Source organism: Protopterus annectens, chromosome 1.part2, assembly GCF_019279795.1.
Source record: "Protopterus annectens isolate FY-2018-M chromosome 1.part2, PAN1.0, whole genome shotgun sequence".
Lineage (NCBI taxonomy): Eukaryota > Metazoa > Chordata > Ceratodontiformes > Protopteridae > Protopterus > Protopterus annectens.
The window spans coordinates 49,116,452-49,138,565 of NC_056727.1; positions in this window are offsets into that span (position 1 = coordinate 49,116,452).

Genomic DNA, 22,114 nt, shown 5'->3' on the forward strand with positions numbered 1-22,114 from the left:
ACTTGGTTATATTCAACTGGACGTATAAGAGAATTTAAGTACCTTTATCTGCACTTTTTTTAAAAAATACAGTATTTAATTTGAGTGTTGAAGGAATTTTTAACTGAAGTTATTCTGCTCTTCAGTAACTTGAACTGAAGCTAGTGTTGGCTGAATTTTGTTATTTGCTAGTAATTACAGGTGTGGGGTAGCCACATTCTTTGATTTCCTGTCCTTGCATATTTAAACTGGTGCATGTGAAATAATTCCTGCTTTAAAACTTCAGCTTGGCCAGCTAAGAACTTGGTTATATTCAACTGGACGTATAAGAGAATTTAAGTACCTTTATCTGCACTTTTTTTTAAAAAAATACAGTATTTAATTTGAGTGTTGAAGGAATTTTTAACTGAAGTTATTCTGCTCTTCAGTAACTTGAACTGAAGCTAGTGTTGGCTGAATTTTGTTATTTGCTAGTAATTACAGGTGTGGGGTAGCCACATTCTTTGATTTCCTGTCCTTGCATATTTAAACTGGTGCATGTGAAATAATTCCTGCTTTAAAACTTCAGCTTGGCCAGCTAAGAACTTGGTTATATTCAACTGGACGTATAAGAGAATTTAAGTACCTTTATCTGCACTTTTTTTTTAAAAATACAGTATTTAATTTGAGTGTTGAAGGAATTTTTAACTGAAGTTATTCTGCTCTTCAGTAACTTGAACTGAAGCTAGTGTTGGCTGAATTTTGTTATTTGCTAGTAATTACAGGTGTGGGGGTAGCCACATTCTTTGATTTCCTGTCCTTGCATATTTAAACTGGTGCATGTGAAATAATTCCTGCTTTAAAACTTCAGCTTGGCCAGCTAAGAACTTGGTTATATTCAACTGGACGTATAAGAGAATTTAAGTACCTTTATCTGCACTTTTTTTTAAAAAATACAGTATTTAATTTGAGTGTTGAAGGAATTTTTAACTGAAGTTATTCTGCTCTTCAGTAACTTGAACTGAAGCTAGTGTTGGCTGAATTTTGTTATTTGCTAGTAATTACAGGTGTGGGGTAGCCACATTCTTTGATTTCCTGTCCTTGCATATTTAAACTGGTGCATGTGAAATAATTCCTGCTTTAAAACTTCAGCTTGGCCAGCTAAGAACTTGGTTATATTCAACTGGACGTATAAGAGAATTTAAGTACCTTTATCTGCACTTTTTTTTAAAAAATACAGTATTTAATTTGAGTGTTGAAGGAATTTTTAACTGAAGTTATTCTGCTCTTCAGTAACTTGAACTGAAGCTAGTGTTGGCTGAATTTTGTTATTTGCTAGTAATTACAGGTGTGGGGGTAGCCACATTCTTTGATTTCCTGTCCTTGCATATTTAAACTGGTGCATGTGAAATAATTCCTGCTTTAAAACTTCAGCTTGGCCAGCTAAGAACTTGGTTATATTCAACTGGACGTATAAGAGAATTTAAGTACCTTTATCTGCACTTTTTTAAAAAATACAGTATTTAATTTGAGTGTTGAAGGAATTTTTAACTGAAGTTATTCTGCTCTTCAGTAACTTGAACTGAAGCTAGTGTTGGCTGAATTTTGTTATTTGCTAGTAATTACAGGTGTGGGGTAGCCACATTCTTTGATTTCCTGTCCTTGCATATTTAAACTGGTGCATGTGAAATAATTCCTGCTTTAAAACTTCAGCTTGGCCAGCTAAGAACTTGGTTATATTCAACTGGACGTATAAGAGAATTTAAGTACCTTTATCTGCACTTTTTTTAACAAAAATACAGTATTTAATTTGAGTGTTGAAGGAATTTTTAACTGAAGTTATTCTGCTCTTCAGTAACTTGAACTGAAGCTAGTGTTGGCTGAATTTTGTTATTTGCTAGTAATTACAGGTGTGGGGTAGCCACATTCTTTGATTTCCTGTCCTTGCATATTTAAACTGGTGCATGTGAAATAATTCCTGCTTTAAAACTTCAGCTTGGCCAGCTAAGAACTTGGTTATATTCAACTGGACGTATAAGAGAATTTAAGTACCTTTATCTGCACTTTTTTTTAAAAAATACAGTATTTAATTTGAGTGTTGAAGGAATTTTTAACTGAAGTTATTCTGCTCTTCAGTAACTTGAACTGAAGCTAGTGTTGGCTGAATTTTGTTATTTGCTAGTAATTACAGGTGTGGGGGTAGCCACATTCTTTGATTTCCTGTCCTTGCATATTTAAACTGGTGCATGTGAAATAATTCCTGCTTTAAAACTTCAGCTTGGCCAGCTAAGAACTTGGTTATATTCAACTGGACGTATAAGAGAATTTAAGTACCTTTATCTGCACTTTTTTAAAAAATACAGTATTTAATTTGAGTGTTGAAGGAATTTTTAACTGAAGTTATTCTGCTCTTCAGTAACTTGAACTGAAGCTAGTGTTGGCTGAATTTTGTTATTTGCTAGTAATTACAGGTGTGGGGGTAGCCACATTCTTTGATTTCCTGTCCTTGCATATTTAAACTGGTGCATGTGAAATAATTCCTGCTTTAAAACTTCAGCTTGGCCAGCTAAGAACTTGGTTATATTCAACTGGACGTATAAGAGAATTTAAGTACCTTTATCTGCACTTTTTTTTTAAAATACAGTATTTAATTTGAGTGTTGAAGGAATTTTTAACTGAAGTTATTCTGCTCTTCAGTAACTTGAACTGAAGCTAGTGTTGGCTGAATTTTGTTATTTGCTAGTAATTACAGGTGTGGGGGTAGCCACATTCTTTGATTTCCTGTCCTTGCATATTTAAACTGGTGCATGTGAAATAATTCCTGCTTTAAAACTTCAGCTTGGCCAGCAAAGAACTTGGTTATATTCAACTGGACATATAAGAGAATTTAAGTACCTTTATCTGCACTTTTTTTTAAAAAAAATACAGTATTTAATTTGAGTGTTGAAGGAATTTTTAACTGAAGTTATTCTGCTCTTCAGTAACTTGAACTGAAGCTAGTGTTGGCTGAATTTTGTTATTTGCTAGTAATTACAGGTGTGGGGGTAGCCACATTCTTTGATTTCCTGTCCTTGCATATTTAAACTGGTGCATGTGAAATAATTCCTGCTTTAAAACTTCAGCTTGGCCAGCTAAGAACTTGGTTATATTCAACTGGACGTATAAGAGAATTTAAGTACCTTTATCTGCACTTTTTTTAAAAAATACAGTATTTAATTTGAGTGTTGAAGGAATTTTTAACTGAAGTTATTCTGCTCTTCAGTAACTTGAACTGAAGCTAGTGTTGGCTGAATTTTGTTATTTGCTAGTAATTACAGGTGTGGGGTAGCCACATTCTTTGATTTCCTGTCCTTGCATATTTAAACTGGTGCATGTGAAATAATTCCTGCTTTAAAACTTCAGCTTGGCCAGCTAAGAACTTGGTTATATTCAACTGGACGTATAAGAGAATTTAAGTACCTTTATCTGCACTTTTTTTTTAAAAAAATACAGTATTTAATTTGAGTGTTGAAGGAATTTTTAACTGAAGTTATTCTGCTCTTCAGTAACTTGAACTGAAGCTAGTGTTGGCTGAATTTTGTTATTTGCTAGTAATTACAGGTGTGGGGTAGCCACATTCTTTGATTTCTTGTCCTTGCATATTTAAACTGGTGCATGTGAAATAATTCCTGCTTTAAAACTTCAGCTTGGCCAGCAAAAAACTTGGTTATATTCAACTGGACGTATAAGAGAATTTAAGTACCTTTATCTGCACTTTTTTTTAAAAAATACAGTATTTAATTTGAGTGTTGAAGGAATTTTTAACTGAAGTTATTCTGCTCTTCAGTAACTTGAACTGAAGCTAGTGTTGGCTGAATTTTGTTATTTGCTAGTAATTACAGGTGTGGGTGTAGCCACATTCTTTGATTTCCTGTCCTTGCATATTTAAACTGGTGCATGTGAAATAATTCCTGCTTTAAAACTTCAGCTTGGCCAGCTAAGAACTTGGTTATATTCAACTGGACGTATAAGAGAATTTAAGTACCTTTATCTGCACTTTTTTAAAAAAATACAGTATTTAATTTGAGTGTTGAAGGAATTTTTAACTGAAGTTATTCTGCTCTTCAGTAACTTGAACTGAAGCTAGTGTTGGCTGAATTTTGTTATTTGCTAGTAATTACAGGTGTGGGGTAGCCACATTCTTTGATTTCCTGTCCTTGCATATTTAAACTGGTGCATGTGAAATAATTCCTGCTTTAAAACTTCAGCTTGGCCAGCTAAGAACTTGGTTATATTCAACTGGACGTATAAGAGAATTTAAGTACCTTTATCTGCACTTTTTTTTTTTAAAATACAGTATTTAATTTGAGTGTTGAAGGAATTTTTAACTGAAGTTATTCTGCTCTTCAGTAACTTGAACTGAAGCTAGTGTTTGCTGAATTTTGTTATTTGCTAGTAATTACAGGTGTGGGGTTAGCCACATTCTTTGATTTCCTGTCCTTGCATATTTAAACTGGTGCATGTGAAATAATTCCTGCTTTAAAACTTCAGCTTGGCCAGCTAAGAACTTGGTTATATTCAACTGGACGTATAAGAGAATTTAAGTACCTTTATCTGCACTTTTTTAAAAAAAATACAGTATTTAATTTGAGTGTTGAAGGAATTTTTAACTGAAGTTATTCTGCTCTTCAGTAACTTGAACTGAAGCTAGTGTTGGCTGAATTTTGTTATTTGCTAGTAATTACAGGTGTGGGGGTAGCCACATTCTTTGATTTCCTGTCCTTGCATATTTAAACTGGTGCATGTGAAATAATTCCTGCTTTAAAACTTCAGCTTGGCCAGCTAAGAACTTGGTTATATTCAACTGAACGTATAAGAGAATTTAAGTACCTTTATCTGCACTTTTTTTTTAAAAATACAGTATTTAATTTGAGTGTTGAAGGAATTTTTAACTGAAGTTATTCTGCTCTTCAGTTATTCCCACCCACCCGCCCTTTTTTTGTTTTGGTGTTAATCTTAGTGGCATTGAAACTGCCCGCCCCTCCGCCTGCCTCTGGGCCCATCTCATTTGCTCACTCAACTGAGTGCAGTGAGATCATATTCTGATTTCAGGCACTCCCACTGTGTACAAAGAGAGCATCTGGGAAATAGAAAAAAAAAAATAAGCTTATTTCCTACCTTTCTTGTTAAGTGGTACAGACTATTTGTAGGCTTCTGAGCCCCCAAGCCCTTCTGTGTTTGAGGGAAGCCTTCTAGCTTGTTTTTTTTTCTTATAACTAGCCAGTTTTCTAGTTTCAGCACTCAAATTTGTTTCTTTGATCTCAGCACTTGTTCAGAAAAAAAAAAAAAAAAAAAAAATTTCATCTGCTTTTACTGTACTTGTGTTTTTACCTACTTCTTTTTACTTTTGCATCATCTTAAAATACTCAATTGTATTTATTACTGCTTGGTGTAACTCATTCTAAGCCTTTTGGTTTAAACACGTGGGCTTCGGACCAGTTAGTTGTTTTGCACTGAGAGGGTTTGTGGTCTGCACTGTTGTGGCAGAACTGGTAGCTTACATCCTTCTAGGTTGAGAACTGCTGATTGAGGGCTCAGTGTCTGTTATTCCAAAAGTGTATTAATTCTGGTTTAAGCACTTGGGCTTTCAAGCCAGTTATTTTACATTAAGAGGGTTTGTGGTCTGCACTCTTGTGGGAGGAGAGGCTGGACTCTGCCCTTCTGAGCTGGGAATTTCTGGTTAAAGGCTTATAGTGCATGCATATCTGAATTGTTTCTTACTGAAGTTGGTGCGCCTTGTTTGCTGTGGCATAGACTGGATTCGGGCCTGCTGGATCTAGCTTTGTTTGTGTAACTTGAGCACTAATCCAGACATTCTCTAAAGTATTCAATGGTATTTATTACTGCTTGGTTGTAACTTGATTAAAGTGTAGCTATCATTCAAGTCTTTTGGATTAAGCACTTGGGCTTCAGACCAGTTGTTTTACATTAGGAAGGTTTGTGGCAAGCACTGTGGTGGCAGGACAGGTAGCTTTCATCCTTCTAAGTTGGGAAATGCTGATTGAGAGCCCAGTGTCCAAGTGTATTAGTTCTGGTTTAGGCACTTGGGCTTCAGGCCAGTTATTTTACATTAAGAAGGTTCGTGGTCTGCACTCTTGTGGGAGAAGAGGTTGGACTCTGCCCTTCTGAGCTGGGAATTTCTGGTTAAAGGTTTATAGTGCCTGAATATTTGAACTGTATCTTACTGAAATTGGTTCACCTTGTTTGCTCTAGCATAGACTAGATCCAGGCCTGCTGAATCTAGCTTTGTTTATATGCTTGTTGTTTGTTTGCTTGTTATTTCCATGGAAGCTAATTCCACCTAATACGCAACTTCTCAGCGCTTCTGTGGATCACTAGTGATATCTGCATTGCTTACTGTACTTATTTCCTTGTTTCACTTGAAAGAAAGTTACTGTTTGTCGTTTTTGCATTTAGTTACTTGTAACACATTGCACTCAAGTTACCTGACACTTGCTCACTAAAGCAATTATATAAGTCAGCACTAAAAATTAAAAGCACTACACTCTCACTCCCCACTGGCCCTTGTTTTCAATTAAGGAATTCCCAATATTATTCTAGCATGTCCAAAGGTCAGTTGTCAATCTTCTCTCCGGTCCAGCTGGTGAATCTGGGAATCTTGAGGCAATGTTATAACTGCCTCATGTACACAGACAACCCTCTCCTCCTCCCACATAACACAAATACTTGCGAGAGATGCAGCTATTTAGCCAAACTGGAGGCTGAGCTCTCTCAACTCAGGACTGGCAAGACCAGACAGGAGGAGAAGGCAACTACACACACCACAAAACCAGCCTCACATAATGCTACCACTCCACTGAATCAAACACATAAACACACAAAGACATACTCGGAGGCTCTGAGTAAAAATTTACCTAAACAGCAGAGGCCTCCAAAGCAGACACCCAAACAACTGCTACATCAAGACACCCCACGAGCAACACATAAACCACAAAAGCAGTGTGCAAAGCAGTCACAGCCCTTAAGGCCAAATACAACACCAAACATACTTGTCATAGGTGACTCCATAGTCAGACACACTGACGTCCCACTCACCAGGCTGAACAAGGAGAGGGTCACAGTAAGCTGCCTATCGGGCGCTAGAATCCGTCACATAACACAAGCACTCGGGTCACTCCACGGCAAGTACAAATATGACACAGTCATTGTCCATGCTGGTGTGAACGACCTGAGACGCACCTCCCTGGACTACATGAAAAGAGACATAGAGGAGCTCTCTGATTATGTAGCCCAGGCAGGTATGACCCTAACCCTGAGCAGTATCCTTCCTTCACCAAGAATGATGCCACAATATAGAGACAAGATGATCAGCTTTAACAATTGGCTTAATGTCTGGTGTCATTCAAAGGGGATCCAGTGTCTGTCTGCCTGGGATGACATGCTTGACAAGCCACGCTGCTTCGCAAGGGACGGCTTGCACCTGTCACCCTGGGATTCCGGATATTGGCTAAGGCTCTTGCCACCCCATAGTGCCTTTTTAGGCAAGGCTCAAATTCTAAACCTACCACCCTAGAAACAAAAATGGGAAGAAACTGAGGGTAATGCTGCTCAATGCCAGAAGTCTAAATCTCAAAATGCACGCACTCGAGGCCCTTCTCAGTATGGAGAACATCGATGTCTGTGCTGTAACTGAAACCTGGTTCAAGGCTCCTGAGAGCACCCGGCACTATTAGGTTTTACCTCATATCATGCGTTCCAGCCCCAAAACCCGGACCACACCACAAAAGGAGGGGTGTATCCATATTCATAAAGGATACCCACACCTCCAGGTTGGTGGCAACGCAAGCTTTGGAAACCATCCAGGTGCAACTAACCATAGGCAAAACTGCTCTACAAATTGTAGCATGCTACAGGCCACCCTCTCAAACTCAGGAACCCCACACAGCCTTCCTGAAGACACTGGAGGGTATAAATGTATCTCCAAACACCATCATATTGGGTGACTTCAACTACCGAATATAGACTGGGAACATTACTCAAGCCCTAACTTTCTAGCCCAACGGTTCCTGGAGTTCATAAATTCAAATGCCATGGAACAGCTAGTCACTGTTCCCACGAGAGGAGAAAATATACTAGATCTCATTGTCACAAATATGGGGACAAAATGCTCCACACCGAAGTATATCCCTCATTGGTGAGATCTGATCATAAACTAATCTCACTGGAAATCCACATCCCGCCCCACCCCAAACAAAAGACCATAGTGAAGAACTTCTCTAAAGCAAACTTCACACTACTCAAGACTGGTGTGGTATCCTTCAAGGCCCCTGAGCCAGTGGAAACCACAACCCAAGCTGCGGAAGCCCTTACAAATGCCTTCTATGAACACCTCCAGGACTGCATGGATCAGGCAATCCCAAATAAAACCAAGACTCTTTCCACAAAGGGCAAACGTCCAGTCTGGTGGACCCCAGCCATTAACAAACTTTACAATAAGAGGAGAAAGCTATTACATGATAGAACAAAATCCATAAAAGGGAAGTCACCCTGATCATTATTAGTAAAAAAATACGAGCACTCATAAAATCAACTAAGGCCAATTTTGAGAGAAAAATTGCCATGGATTCAAAGGACAATCATAAGGCCTTTTTCAGCTATGTTAGGAACCTGGGTGGAAACTCCCAGATATGCTCAGAATTAGTCCAAAATGATACAAAAATCACTGAACCCACAGACATTGCCAACATACTGGCAGACAGGTTCAGTGCAAACTTCACCCTCTCCCCTAAAGGAGAGATAACTATCCCAGCCGAGTGTAGCCTCCCGGACATCTCAAATGCGCAGGTGAAAGCTGCTCTCTCTAAAGCTAAAAACACAGCATCAATGGGACCGGATGGTGTCCCCGGCTGTGTGCTACACGAGCTAAATGAGGAATTAAACCCGCACATAAGGCAGCTGTTTAATCTCAGCCTTACCACAGGATACGTGCCCAAGGAGTGGCGTACGGCAACTGTTGTCCCACTCCACAAAGGCGGCGCCTCTACGGACCCTGGTAATTACTGCCCCATAAGCTTAACAAGTCTAGTCTGCAAAGCTATGGAGAGGATCATAATGGAGCTCATAAGCAAAGATATAGGGGACTTGCAGACATTGGACCCTACCCAGTTTGGCTTTGTCAAGGGAAGATCATGCCTTTTGAACTTGGTCGACTTCTTCGAAACAGTCACCAAGGCCATTGATGAGGGAAAGGCAGTCCATACAGCCTACCTTGACCTTGCAAAGGCTTTCGACACAATACCCCACTCGGGTATTGTAGAAAAACTTACCAGCTTAAATGTAAACCCATATGTCACAAGATGGGTTGCAAACTGGCTTAAGGACAGAACCCACAGGGTTAGAGTTGCTGGCGCTGTGTCAGACTCCAAGCCGGTCACAAGTGGTGTCCCACAGGGCTCGGTCCTTGGCCCCCTATTGTTTGGCATCTACTTCTCAGAAGTACAGGCCAACATGGGAGGACTTTGGCTGACAAAGTTTGCAGGCGACTGCAAACTGGGCGCCATAGTGGAAAGTGCATCGGACACGGATATCCTTCAGAAGGGACTCACGGAAACAGATAGCTGGTGCCAGAGCCATGGCCTGAAGTTAAACGCCAAAAAATGTATAGTCATACCCTTCGGGAAAAACAAGGTAACCCCAAGCTACCATATAGGTGGCAATCCACTAAGTACAGAAGGGGTTATCAGGGACCTGGGGACCCAGGTTGACAGTGGCCTTTCTTTGACACTCACATTGCTAAAGTGGTTAGAAAGACCTTCTACATTGCCCACCTGATCATGAAGGGATTCACATCCAGATCTAGTGAGGTCATTGTTCCCCTGTACTCTTCACTTATCAGACCAATGATCGAGTACAATGCCCCATTCGGGATGTATCTCACCCGACATCTGCAGCAATTGGAGAGACCCCAAAAGTTCCTCACCAAAAGGATAAAGGGACTCCAAAATCTGTCATATGCTGCCAGATTGAAGAAACTCCAGCTCTATTCAGTCGCATACCGTCTGCTCAGAGGTGACATGTGCCTGACATACAAGGCCATGTCCAACCCGGAATTAATGGACATGCTCCACCTCAAAAAATCCAAATCCACCAAAACCACTAGAGCAAGCGACTTAAACCTTAGCACAGATATAAATAGGACGTGCTGGAGGGATAGATTTATCACTCAGAGACTCCCTATGCTGTGGAATAAAATCCCGGTCCATGTGAGGCAGAGCACCTCGCTGACTCTGTTCAAGAGATATCTAGACCTGTGGATGGGAGATCGTAGGTTTACCCTGGGAATCATCTCTGTGTCACTGCTGGACAGAGGCACAACAAACTAATGGGCACAGTATTTTTTCATATAAGGGGTGGCGTAAGCCACAAAAATATGGGCTAGGCTTATAAATGCCTTAGGGCAGATAGCCTAGTATAAACCTATGAACCTATGAACCTAATGGTTCATGCTGCCTGCCTTGACCTGGAAAAAGCATTTGAAACAATAACTCAATCAAGCATTGTTGACAAACTCAGTAGGTTAGTTATAACCCCTTATGACATCCAGTGGATAGCCACCTGGCTCACAGAAAGGTCCCAGGAATTTAAAATTAGGGAGTCCACCTCTACAAAGAGGCCAGTCACAAGTGCAATCCCTCAGGGATCAATACTGGGACAACTCCTTTTTGGCATTTACTTCTCTGAAGTCAAGGGCAACATTAGTGGTGTCTGGCTGGCTAAATTGATGATTGCAAATTAGGAGCATTCACAGGCTCTCCCACGAACACAAATGTTCTCCAGGAAGGACTGACACAGACAAATAATTGGCATCAGAACAGTGAACTAACACTAAATGCCAATAAATGCATAATAGTATCCTTCAAGAAGCCATTCACTCCTGGTAACTATCATATTGACAAAACACCCCTAAGAGTTGACCCAGTAGTCAAGGACTTGGGGGACACACATAGACAGTAATCTAGCCTTTGACAAGTGTCTACATTATTGAGTAAATATCTAGCATTTATTTGATACTAAAAAGCCTATTTCAACTGTTTAATTGTACTTACTGTTTGCACTATTAAAATTGTTTCTGTGAGCATTTAAACTGTTTTTAACTGTTGTAGGCTACACACTCAAGTGTGATAGCCGTTTTACTGTGTTTTAAAGTGATTATTTTGTTTTAACTGCCTTAACTTCTTAAAAAAACAAACAAAAAAAAAAAAAAAAAAAATAAGATATCCTACACTTGTTTCACACCTTTCTGAAGCTAGTAGAGTCCAGTTTTCAGAGTTTGCTGAAACAGTGCTGTATTGTCGTTTCTATGTTGCCCATACCTTACTTGGATAGAAGGAAGTTTCTCTGTTCACCAGTGAGAGTGGGGAGCTTTGAGCAACCTATCTGTACCTGGAGGAGTGGTTTTCACCTCAGAATTTGTAGTTTATTGGCTATTTTGGGCTAATTTCTACCCCTTTCATCTTTCTGCTATAAAAACCCACATTTGCATGGTTTTGCGCACCGTGCAGTCCTGGTTAGATTAGGTTAACTATCCCCGGCTCCACAAAGTCTGCTCTTCAGTTTTTACCTTATAACTTGTCAGTCTTTCAGCCTAAAGCACTCAGACCCACACCTTTTCACCCAGCACTTGTTCTAAATCTGCTGCAGCACTAAATAACCCCCAGCACTCAACCCCCGCATCTGCCAGAAGGGAATAGTCTATATACTTCCCTGCTTGACAACTACTTTCCCACTTAACAAAAGCAAACAGTCTTTACTACTTATTCAGGCACGTCCAAGAGACAATTCCCATTGAACTCTCCAGTCTACCTGATGAACCTGGCCATCTTGAGGCAGTGTTACAACTGCCCCATGTACACAGACAGCCTTTTCCTCCTACCACCAAACAATAACACTTGCGAGAGATGCACTTATACAGCCAATCTAGAGGAAAAGCTCTCTCCAACCAAGACTGGAAGAGACAGTCAACAGGAGAAGGTAATAACTCACAGCACCCCACTCACTGCACATAGACCAACTAAACCAGCACCTCTAAAACCCACACATAGTAACACCAAGACATATACAGAGGCTTTAATAAAAAATCTAAATCTGCCTAGGCAACAGAGACCTCCAAAGCAGCACACAAGCCACCTCCTCCAACCAACATACCCCAAACAACACATAGCCCACAAACTCGGTGTGCAACACAACCACAGCCCATAAGGTAAAAACAACATACCCAACACACTAGTGATAGGTGACTCTATAGTCAGGTACACCACCGTCCCAGTCACCAGGCTGGACAAAGAGAAGGTTACTGTCAGCTGCTTGGGTGCCAGAATCCACCACATAATGCATGCACTCAGGTCACTACAAGGCAAGTACAAATATGACTCTGTCATTGTCCATGTTGGTGTATGACCTGAGATGTACCTCCCTGGACTACATGAAAAGAGACATGGAAGAGCTCTCTGATCCTGTAGCACAGGCTGGTATAACCCTAGCCCTGAGTAGCATCCTGCCTTCACCAAAAATTATACCACAGTACAAGGATAAGATGATCAATTTTAACAAATGGCAAAGCTTCTGGTGTCATTCAAAGGGGATCCAGTATCTGTCTGCCTGGGATGACATGCTTGACAGGCCACGATGCTTTGCCAGAGATGGCCTGCACCTGTCACTCCTGAGATTCAGGATATTGGCCAAGGATCTTGCTACCCCCATATTGCCTTTTTTAGGCAAGGCTCAAAAAATAAATCCACCACCATAAGAACTACAGGTGACAAAAAACTGAGGGCAATTCTGCTCAGTGCTAAGAGTCTAAACCTCAAAATGCACTTACTCGAGGCATTCCTCAAAATGGAGAACATCGATATCTGTGCAGTGACTGAGACCTGGCTCATGGCTCCTGAGAGCACCCCAGCACTACCAGGCTATAATTCATACCACATGTTTCGGCCACAAAATTCGGACAGAAACATGAAGGGAGGAGGTGTGTCCATCTTCATCAAGGGCTTCCACACCTCCAGGCTTGTTGCAAAACATGATGCCTCTGAAATCATCCAAGTGAAACTAACCCTGGGCAAAAATGCATTCCAAATTGTAGCTTGTTATAGATCCCCCACCATGACCCAGGACCCTCACTCCTCATTCCTGGGGACATTGGAAAAAATGAGGGTCCAACCAAATACCATAATAATGGGCGATTTCAACTACCCTAACTTAAACTGGGAAAACTACTCTTGTACTAATCCCCTTGCTCAACGATTCCTGGAATTTATAAACTCTAATGCCCTGGATCAACTTGTCAACACCCCCATTAGGGGCAATAATATTCTGGACCTGATCGTTACCAACATGGGTGACTGGTGCTCAATGCCCGAGATCAACTCCTTACTTGTTAGATCAGACCATAAACTAATCACCCTAGATATCCACATCCCGACCCCACCCCCACACAAGGAAACCATCGTAAAAAATTTCTCCAAAGCAAACTTCACTCTACTCAAAATTGAGGAGGTTAACTTCACGATGCCCCCGCAGATTGATAATACAGTCAATACAGTCACGACTGCTGAATCCTACATAAATGCACTCTACAAGCACCTGCATGAGAACATGGATCATGTTATCCCCAAAAAAACAAGACATTATCCTCCAAAAAAGGAAGCTGATCTGGTGGTCCCCTGCCATTAACAAACTCTACAACAGAAGGAAGAAACTGTTGCAAAGAAGAGTAAAAACCCAGGTATGGAGGAACTCACTGACAGGCCTCAGTAAGAAACTAAGATCTCTCATGAAATCCTCCAAAGCTAATTTTGAAAGAAAAATTGGCCCGGATACCAAAGACAACCACAAGGCATTGTTTAGCTATGTCAAAAATCACTATTGCAACACCCCGATCTGCACAGAGCTACAACAGAATGGCACAAAATATACAGAGCCAACTGATATTGCAACATCTTGGCAGATAGGTTCAGTGCAAACTTCACATCCCACTCACCCCCCAAAGAGCTTATAACTATACCAGATGGTTGTAGAGCCCTGTCAAACACACAGATATAAATGGCACTCTCTAAAGCCAAAAACACAGCATCCATGGGACAGGACAACATCCCAGGCTGCGTTTTACATGAACTCTAAAATGACCTAGCCCCCCCCCCCACCTAATCTCCATGTTCAATCCCAGCCTCACCACAGGCTATGTGCCCACTGAATGGTGCACAGCAATGGTTATCTCACTCCATAAAGGAGGAAGCACCACAGACCCAGGGAACTATCGACCTATTAGCCTGACCATCATGGTCTGCAAGGCCATGGAGCGTATCATCATGGAACTCATAAACAAAGACATTGGTAACCTCCAAACTTTGGATGCTACCCAATTCAGATTTGTGAAAGGTAGATCATGTCTCCTAAACCTGGTAGACTTCTTTGAAACAGTTATCAAGGCCATAGACGAGGGCAAGATGGTCCACACAGCCTAAATGGACCTCATTAAAGCCTTTGACACTATCTCCCATTCAGGAATCATAGATAAGCTCATCGACCTTAACATAAACCCTTACATCACAAGATGAGTGGCCAACTGGCTCATGGACAGAACCCACATGGTGAGAGTTGCAGACTTCAGATCAGACTCCAAACCATTGACAAGTGGAGTGCCCCAGGGTTCAGTCTTGGACCTTTCCTGTTTGGTATATACTTCTCCAAAGTGTAAGCAAACACAGAGGGTCTATGGCTAAACAAGTTCATAGATGACTGCAAACTGGGTGCCATTATCGATTCCCCTGCTGATGTAGACATCTTGCAAAAGGGCCTCAACGAGACAGACAACTGGTGTCAAAATCATGGCCTCAAGCTAAATGCCAAAAAGTGCATTGTTATCCCCTTTAGTAAAAAGACGGTACCCATGAATTATCAAATAGGGGGAAGTTCACTTAACACAGAAAGTATGATAAGAGACCTTGGGACCCAAGTGGATAGTAACCTCTCCTTTGATAACCACATTGCCACATTGGTCAGAAAATCTTTCTACATGCCCCACCTATTCACCAAAGGGTTTGCATCTAGAAATAAGGAAGTCATCATCCCCCTCTGCTCATCACTTATCAGACCCCTCATTGAATACAATGCCCCATTTGGGATGTACCTCACAAGACACTTACAGCAACTGGAGAGGCCCCAAAAGTACCTCACCAAGAGGATTTCTGGCCTCAAACAGTTGCCCTATGCTGACCGACTCAAGAAACTCCAACTCTACTTGGTCACATAACGCTTACTCTGAGGAGACCTCTATCTAACATACAAAACCATGTCAAACCCGGAATTAATGGACATGCTCCACTTAAAGAAATCCCAATTTCCCCGAGCTACATGCTCTAGGGATCTAAACCTCACCACAACAATAAATAGGACATGCTGGAAGGATATATTCTTGTCCCAGAGACTTCCCATGCTTTGGAACAAAATTCCCATCTACATCAAGCAGAGCTCATCATTAGCACTCTTCAAGAAAAACCTTGATAAGTGGATGGGTGATAGGAAATTCACCCCGGGATTATGTCTGGGGCTCTGCTCATTAGAGGGGCAGGAATTTAACACAACATGGGTGGCGAAAGCCAATACACTGTTGGCTAGGCTTGCTTTGGCCCTCTGGCTGATAGCCCATTACCTACCTATGAAGCTATGAACCTATGTGCAAGTTATAAACAAAGGTGTGGCATCTAGGTCAAATGAAGTCATTATTCCACTGTGTTCAGCATTCATCAGACCTGTCATTGATTACAACACTCTATTTTGTATGTACCTAATTGGAACATCCACAGACATTTCTCATTAAAATAATGCAGGGCATCAATAACATATCAGTAAAGATCCTACTTGAATATTACCTCTTCTGCCTCAGCCTCTCTCTCTTTCTCTAGTGCCCGTTTCTTACATATATCTATCCTACAGGTATTTTATTTCTATTTCTCTGCCTTTTACTTTTTCCCTGCAACAAGACTCCTGTTTTTACTTTTTACTTCTACTTCCCCTTTTGTATCTACACTCCCTTCTTCATTTCCTGTGTGCCAGGACTTTTATTCTGTTACTGTATGCCACACATTTGAATTTAGTTTTGCTATTCTCATTCAAAGTATAAGATGAAACTGTTATTGTATGACACACCACACTTGTATTTATGATTTTTTCTTTCTCTTCAACCAATATATAAGATGAATCTTTATTTTTCTTGATGTATAAGTCCTATCTGTATCTCTTCATGTTTGTATGCATAAATATTTAATTTCTTTGTAACAAATTAATTTTCTGTATTAGAGCATTTCTCCTTGGGTCTTTGCTGAAAAAGGGCATCTGCTCAGCCAGACTAACCTGGTTAACAAATAGCAAATAAATAATAAATAAACTAAATATCCTATGAAGACCGCTTCAAGGCCCTATCCCTGTATTCTATCTCCTATAGACCATTGAAAGGAGATCTATGTCTAGCATACAAGGCATTGTGAGACCCCACCCTGATGGATCTCCTGCATATCACCAAAACAAACAGCACCAGTATTACAAAAGACTTAAACCTTGTTTGTGATATAAATAGGACATGCTTGAAAGACAGGTATGTATCCTGGAGACTACCCTCTCTCTTTGAGCAGCCTCCCATTCCATATGACACAGAGTTCTTTCCTAACCCAATTCTAGTGTAACTTTGATAATTGGATGGGGAACAGGAAATTCATCCTTGGTTTGGCACCTATGTTTCTATTGGGCACATGCATCCTGTAAATAGTTCATCTCCAGGGCCCCTGCTTTTAAATGTTTCATCAACAAGCCCCTGCTTACACTTATCAAGGATACCAGAAATTGTCAGAGACTTGAGATGCATGGCAAGGATTAAAAAGGTCCTTATGGTCATTAGCCTAGTAAACACCCACGAACCTATGAACCTATATACCCTGTTAAGGTTACAATTCCAACAGCATGGTTTGTTTCTAAAGTTAGTTTTGGGCTTACTTCTTTTAAGTACAGCAGCCTGTATTCAGCATACATTGAGGGGAATTTGGGGTTGTGAGGGGCGCCGAATTTTGACAAACTGTCACTTAACAGTATGCAGTTGACTTTGGAATAGTTCCTAACTGTTACAGGGTTTGCTGGGGTTAGCAGGTTGAATTTTATTTCAAAGGAGGCAGCTTTTTGGTCCAACCTCACCAGTAAGGATCTCTCTTCTGTATTGGTGAGTGCCAGGTCCAGTATGTTTGAAACTCTGGTGGGTGTGCACATTATGTGGTCAAGGGTATTTTTGTTAATAAAGGCCAGGAATCAATGTGCCTGCAATTATGAAGCAGTATATGTCTCCCAGTCTACAGAGGGATAGTTAACATCTCCCATGAATAGGATATTTGATTTAATGGTGAGTGCCTCTCATAGGTCTAGTTATGAGCTATGGGATTCTTGGCACATAGAGGGTAACCTATAGCTTGTTGGTATATGGTAAGGGACTTTGTCTATGGTGACTTGCAGATGGATAAATTCCAGGGTATAGTCTTGTTTAACCACCATAGACTTATGCTTCCTGCCAATATAGAATGAGACTCCTCTACCTTTTGTCCCTGTCTGTGCACCGGATGGTCTAAATGTGTATAAGGCCCTGAAGCCTTACACTGCCAAAGTAGTTTCTGTGGATTTAAACCATACCTATGTAATTTCACAGATGTGTATATTCTCCAGAGTGAGGAAACCTTGTAGAGTGTGGAGCTTCTTGCTCCTAGCAAAGAACAGTAGCACCTTTAGCTTTTTTTTGTGTTTTATTTGCCATGTTGATAGATTTGTCTATTTGGCATTGCCTAAAAAGGCTCTAAGAGGGTGAATAAAGTTTTAGCCAATGTTCAGAAGCCTAGGGGTGGCAGATGTATACCATCCTTGGCAAAGCAATGCGGTTTGTTAACCATGTCCTCCCATGCTAAAAAAATACTGAATTCCCCCCTAGAAAGACACGAGAAACTAAGACAATTATTGAAGTCAAGCATCTTTTGTTCAAACTGTGGCATCATCCTTCGGTAAGGTAAAATGCTGCTCAATGCAAAGCACATATCTTTCTGAGACAGATATTCAGAGAGATTAGCAATGTCCCTCTTCCTATAGCCTATGGATGTACATCTCAGGTCATAAACACCCACAAAGTCTATGATTGAATGATACTGGCACCTGTGATGTAGTGACATGAGTGCTTGCATTTTTTGGTGAATTCTGGCTTTAGATAAGCAATTAACCTTTATCTTCCCCTTGTTCTATGTGGTGAGTGGGACATCTGTGTGCCATACAATGGAGTCCCTTATGAAATGAGTCCTGGATAATGTGTTGGTTTGCCTTATGGGCTTTGCTGTTGGGGCTCCATTGGGTGTAGGCATATGCATGATGTCTGATGTTGCTTTTGGTTGAATGCTTTAGAGATTGCTGAGGATAGACATTGCCTATTGTAGGTTTAGGAAGTCTTTCAAGTTTGGGAAGATTGCTTTTTAGTGCCTCAGTATAAGTTGGTCTTTGTGTGTGGTGGACACTGTGTAGTGGATGTAGTGTGTTTGTTCTTGACAACTTTGTTTGTAATTGAGATTTTTGTCTCCAGTAAAGCTGAGTATGTGCATTTCTCTCATACTGTGTCTGTGTCTTAAGGATTAAATGTTTGTCTGCGAACATGGGCCAGTTGTTACATTGTCTCAGCCTGGCCATAGCTATCAAGCTGGCTCAAGCGACATTTGAAATTTGTATATTTGTATTGTCCATAACTGTATTTGGGTGGGCTTCTGTAGGTCATGGACTACGTTATACAGAGGTCTCCTTGGGTGATCTTTGGGCTTTGGCAATAGACTAGGTTAGACTGTGCTAAGATTTGATAGCAGTGTTGTCTAATGTGCAAACTAGCTGCCCTGAGCTTGCCTCCAAGAAATGGCTTTGCTTTAGCCAAACTAAGTTACAGTTCTCAATTCTAACAGAAGTTTTATACATAAAATTTACTTATTGGGCATTTGTGTCTGCACAGGGTAGTGCTTACCTTCTGATGTAATAAAACCAACAAAGATTGCTTGTGAGTATAATGATACAACCAAACAACTTAAACAAATTGCCTTGGCAAGGCAATTTAATATATTAGGGCCCTTTAAAATGAAGAAATGAAGCAAAAATAAAGCAGTGGCCCTCTAAACACTTAACTGAAGTACAAAACAATAAAATACATCTTGAATCTGCCAAGGATGGATTAGGATTAACTCAGAGTGTTGTGAGAGCACCAAGCATGTGGGAGCTCTTTGAAAATGAGCAGGAGACAATTTGTAGCAAGGAAGATTTACCCAGCTGCAATACTGGTTTGCTGAGATGGCACTTAATGTTGTGGATATATAGAAAAGAATGGGTGGGAAATTACTTAAATAAATTACACAACATAAAATAGCAATGAAAGATGGGAGGGTGGGACTTTGGAAGTCAGATTGCATTAATGTGCAGACGCTAGAGATACGGTCTTTTAAAACCACAGCAAGAGAAGAGCTAGAGATTTGGGGAAAAATTCCAACTGGAGCTCTAGACCTACGGCTAGAATTTCAGAAACGTCTAGCTTAATGTCTTGGGGGGGGGGCAGACTTTTGTGCAATTCAAACTGGAACTCTAGCCCTGTGGTTAGAATCTCAGAAACTTTTAGCTTAATGTCTCGGGGGAGGGGGGCAGACTCAATGAACAGGGAAAAAAACAACAGCAAGGCAAACAGAAATGCATTGGAATGCAACTTTAAGCAGGAATATAGCTATAAAAAGTACTGAAGCACAAATCCTGGATCACAGTACTACCACTATTGCAATCTCATCACAGAATCTTGCACCAGACTACTGGAATGCAACTCGGAGCAGGTGCTTATAGCTATAAAAGTACCAAAGCACAAATTATGGGGCAAAATTCAGAATCCGGGCACTACTGCAATCCCGCCACAGACTAAGGCACTAGATTATGCAGAAATTTAGCAGTAACACTGTAATAAATGACTAAATGAATCTCAAATCTGGAAGTAGATCACAGTCCTGCCTCAACTGTAAAGGAAGCTACAAGACTGATTTAGGCACCAGAGTGGGTTCAAAATATGAAAAAAAATAAGCTTTTACATGCAAATCTACTTATGGAAATAGAAGTACAATACAACATACAAGGAATGTAAAATTCTCACAGTAATACATAATCAACACCCAATTGCAAATGAAGCTGAGAGACTTACGTCCCAGACTAGAATATAACTTTTTGTCTAAAACATGCTCAAAAAGCAAAGAAGTACAAAAAGTCATCACCACGCAGGTCAATGTAAATGTAATTTAAAATATTTAAACAGAATTTAAATAAAACCTTTTTTTCTTCCCATTTGATGAAAAGCTTGCATCTCATACCTCTCAAAGTCTTCAACAAATCCCCATTGCAATGTTTCCTAGCAAAGGAATTTTATAGTAAATGAGCATCCTTCTCTTCCTTCCTCCATTTTCATGCAAAGGCATTTTTTTGACTTTATGTACATTTTATGAAAAGTGGGAAAGATTCTAGTTCAGCATCAGAAACGGCAAAACGTTGCCATTGTTTTCATTAAGAGAGGTGAATCACTTTGGTTGTCCTCCAGAAACATTTGAACAGGCTCTATTCACTCATATTAACTGCTGAATTTTCATTTTGCTGTCTTACAATATAAGAAAAGTAATGACTTCTCCGGTCATATAAACATTTGGCTGACCAGCATAAATCCATCAAGACTTCCATGTCTGTTGCCAACAAGTCATTATCAAATTGAGGAATGCCATCTGTTCCTGACTAGTACTGGTAAAGAAATGAAACTATCCAAGCGGTCATCCTTTTCTGTCCAAGCCAGCTGAAGTTGCCATAGGCAAAGGAATACTCTTATTTCAACTCGATTATGGGCTACCCATAATAGCTGCAGCTTCAGATTAAAATGTCACGACCATTCAAACCACCTCAAATAAAATCTCCATCCAAAAAAATGCAGCTGCATCATACAGGTCACATTACATAAACCTTGCAGCTCTCTCACACCCTTTTATTCCTATTTCATCATCCCATATCGCATCTTATCTTCCCCTCAATGACCATTTGAAATGTCGGGAACCAGTAGACTGAGTCACAAAATAGGATCTGGATAGCTAGAAGACTGGACTTGCATATACTAAGTCCAAGATGCCATTTCTCAGAAAATTCCCTTTTCTCCCAGCTACGGCAATCTTGGAGTTGGTATATATAATTTAGTGTGTGTGTGGAGAGCTTGCCTTTCTGCAAAAAGAAGTTTAAAAAGAAGACATTTTTGAGATTTTCTCTTCTATGTTTTCAGTATTTTTTTTCAGCTTATCTGCATTTTAAATCCTGACATTTCAATAGTGAGCCTTATATAATATAATATAATATAATATAATATAATATAATATAATATAATATAATGTAATATAATATCGTCCAACTATAATCTGGCTTCCTGTCACAGAATAATGAAGCACTGACTATGACCCAAATGTCCAGGGACTTATTATCAGCTTGGGCATTGGATGAGGTGGGAATTGGATGAGGTGGGCATAAGAGAGGGAGCAAATCTCCAGTATCAACACATCCAAAGTGCTGCAGTTGCAGATTCAACTATACAAGTTGTGCAGCAAAGGTCAGATATGAATTTGCAGCCTTATAAACTTCTTTAAAAGAATTACTCAAGCAGATGATACTGGTTGTACCCATGGCATACCTGGACTTGGCCATGATATTTGATACCATCTCTTATACAGATATAATTGACAAACCAGTAAATCTATATATTAATCCATATATTGTAATGTACATAGGAAATTGGTTGTTAGACAGAACATATCTCAACAGAGTTGAAAGTGCCACCTCATTAAACAAAAATGTCCTAAGTGGTACTCCTTAAGGCTCAGTGCCGGGCCCTGTTTTACTTGCCATGTACCTCACTTACCTACAAACTTATATGCATGTTCTCTGCTTTAACAATATTTGATGACAACTATAAATTAGAGGTTGGTATTTGAAAACCCGGCAATGTGAATGTACTCCAGGACTGGGGGGAATACACAAACAACTGGTG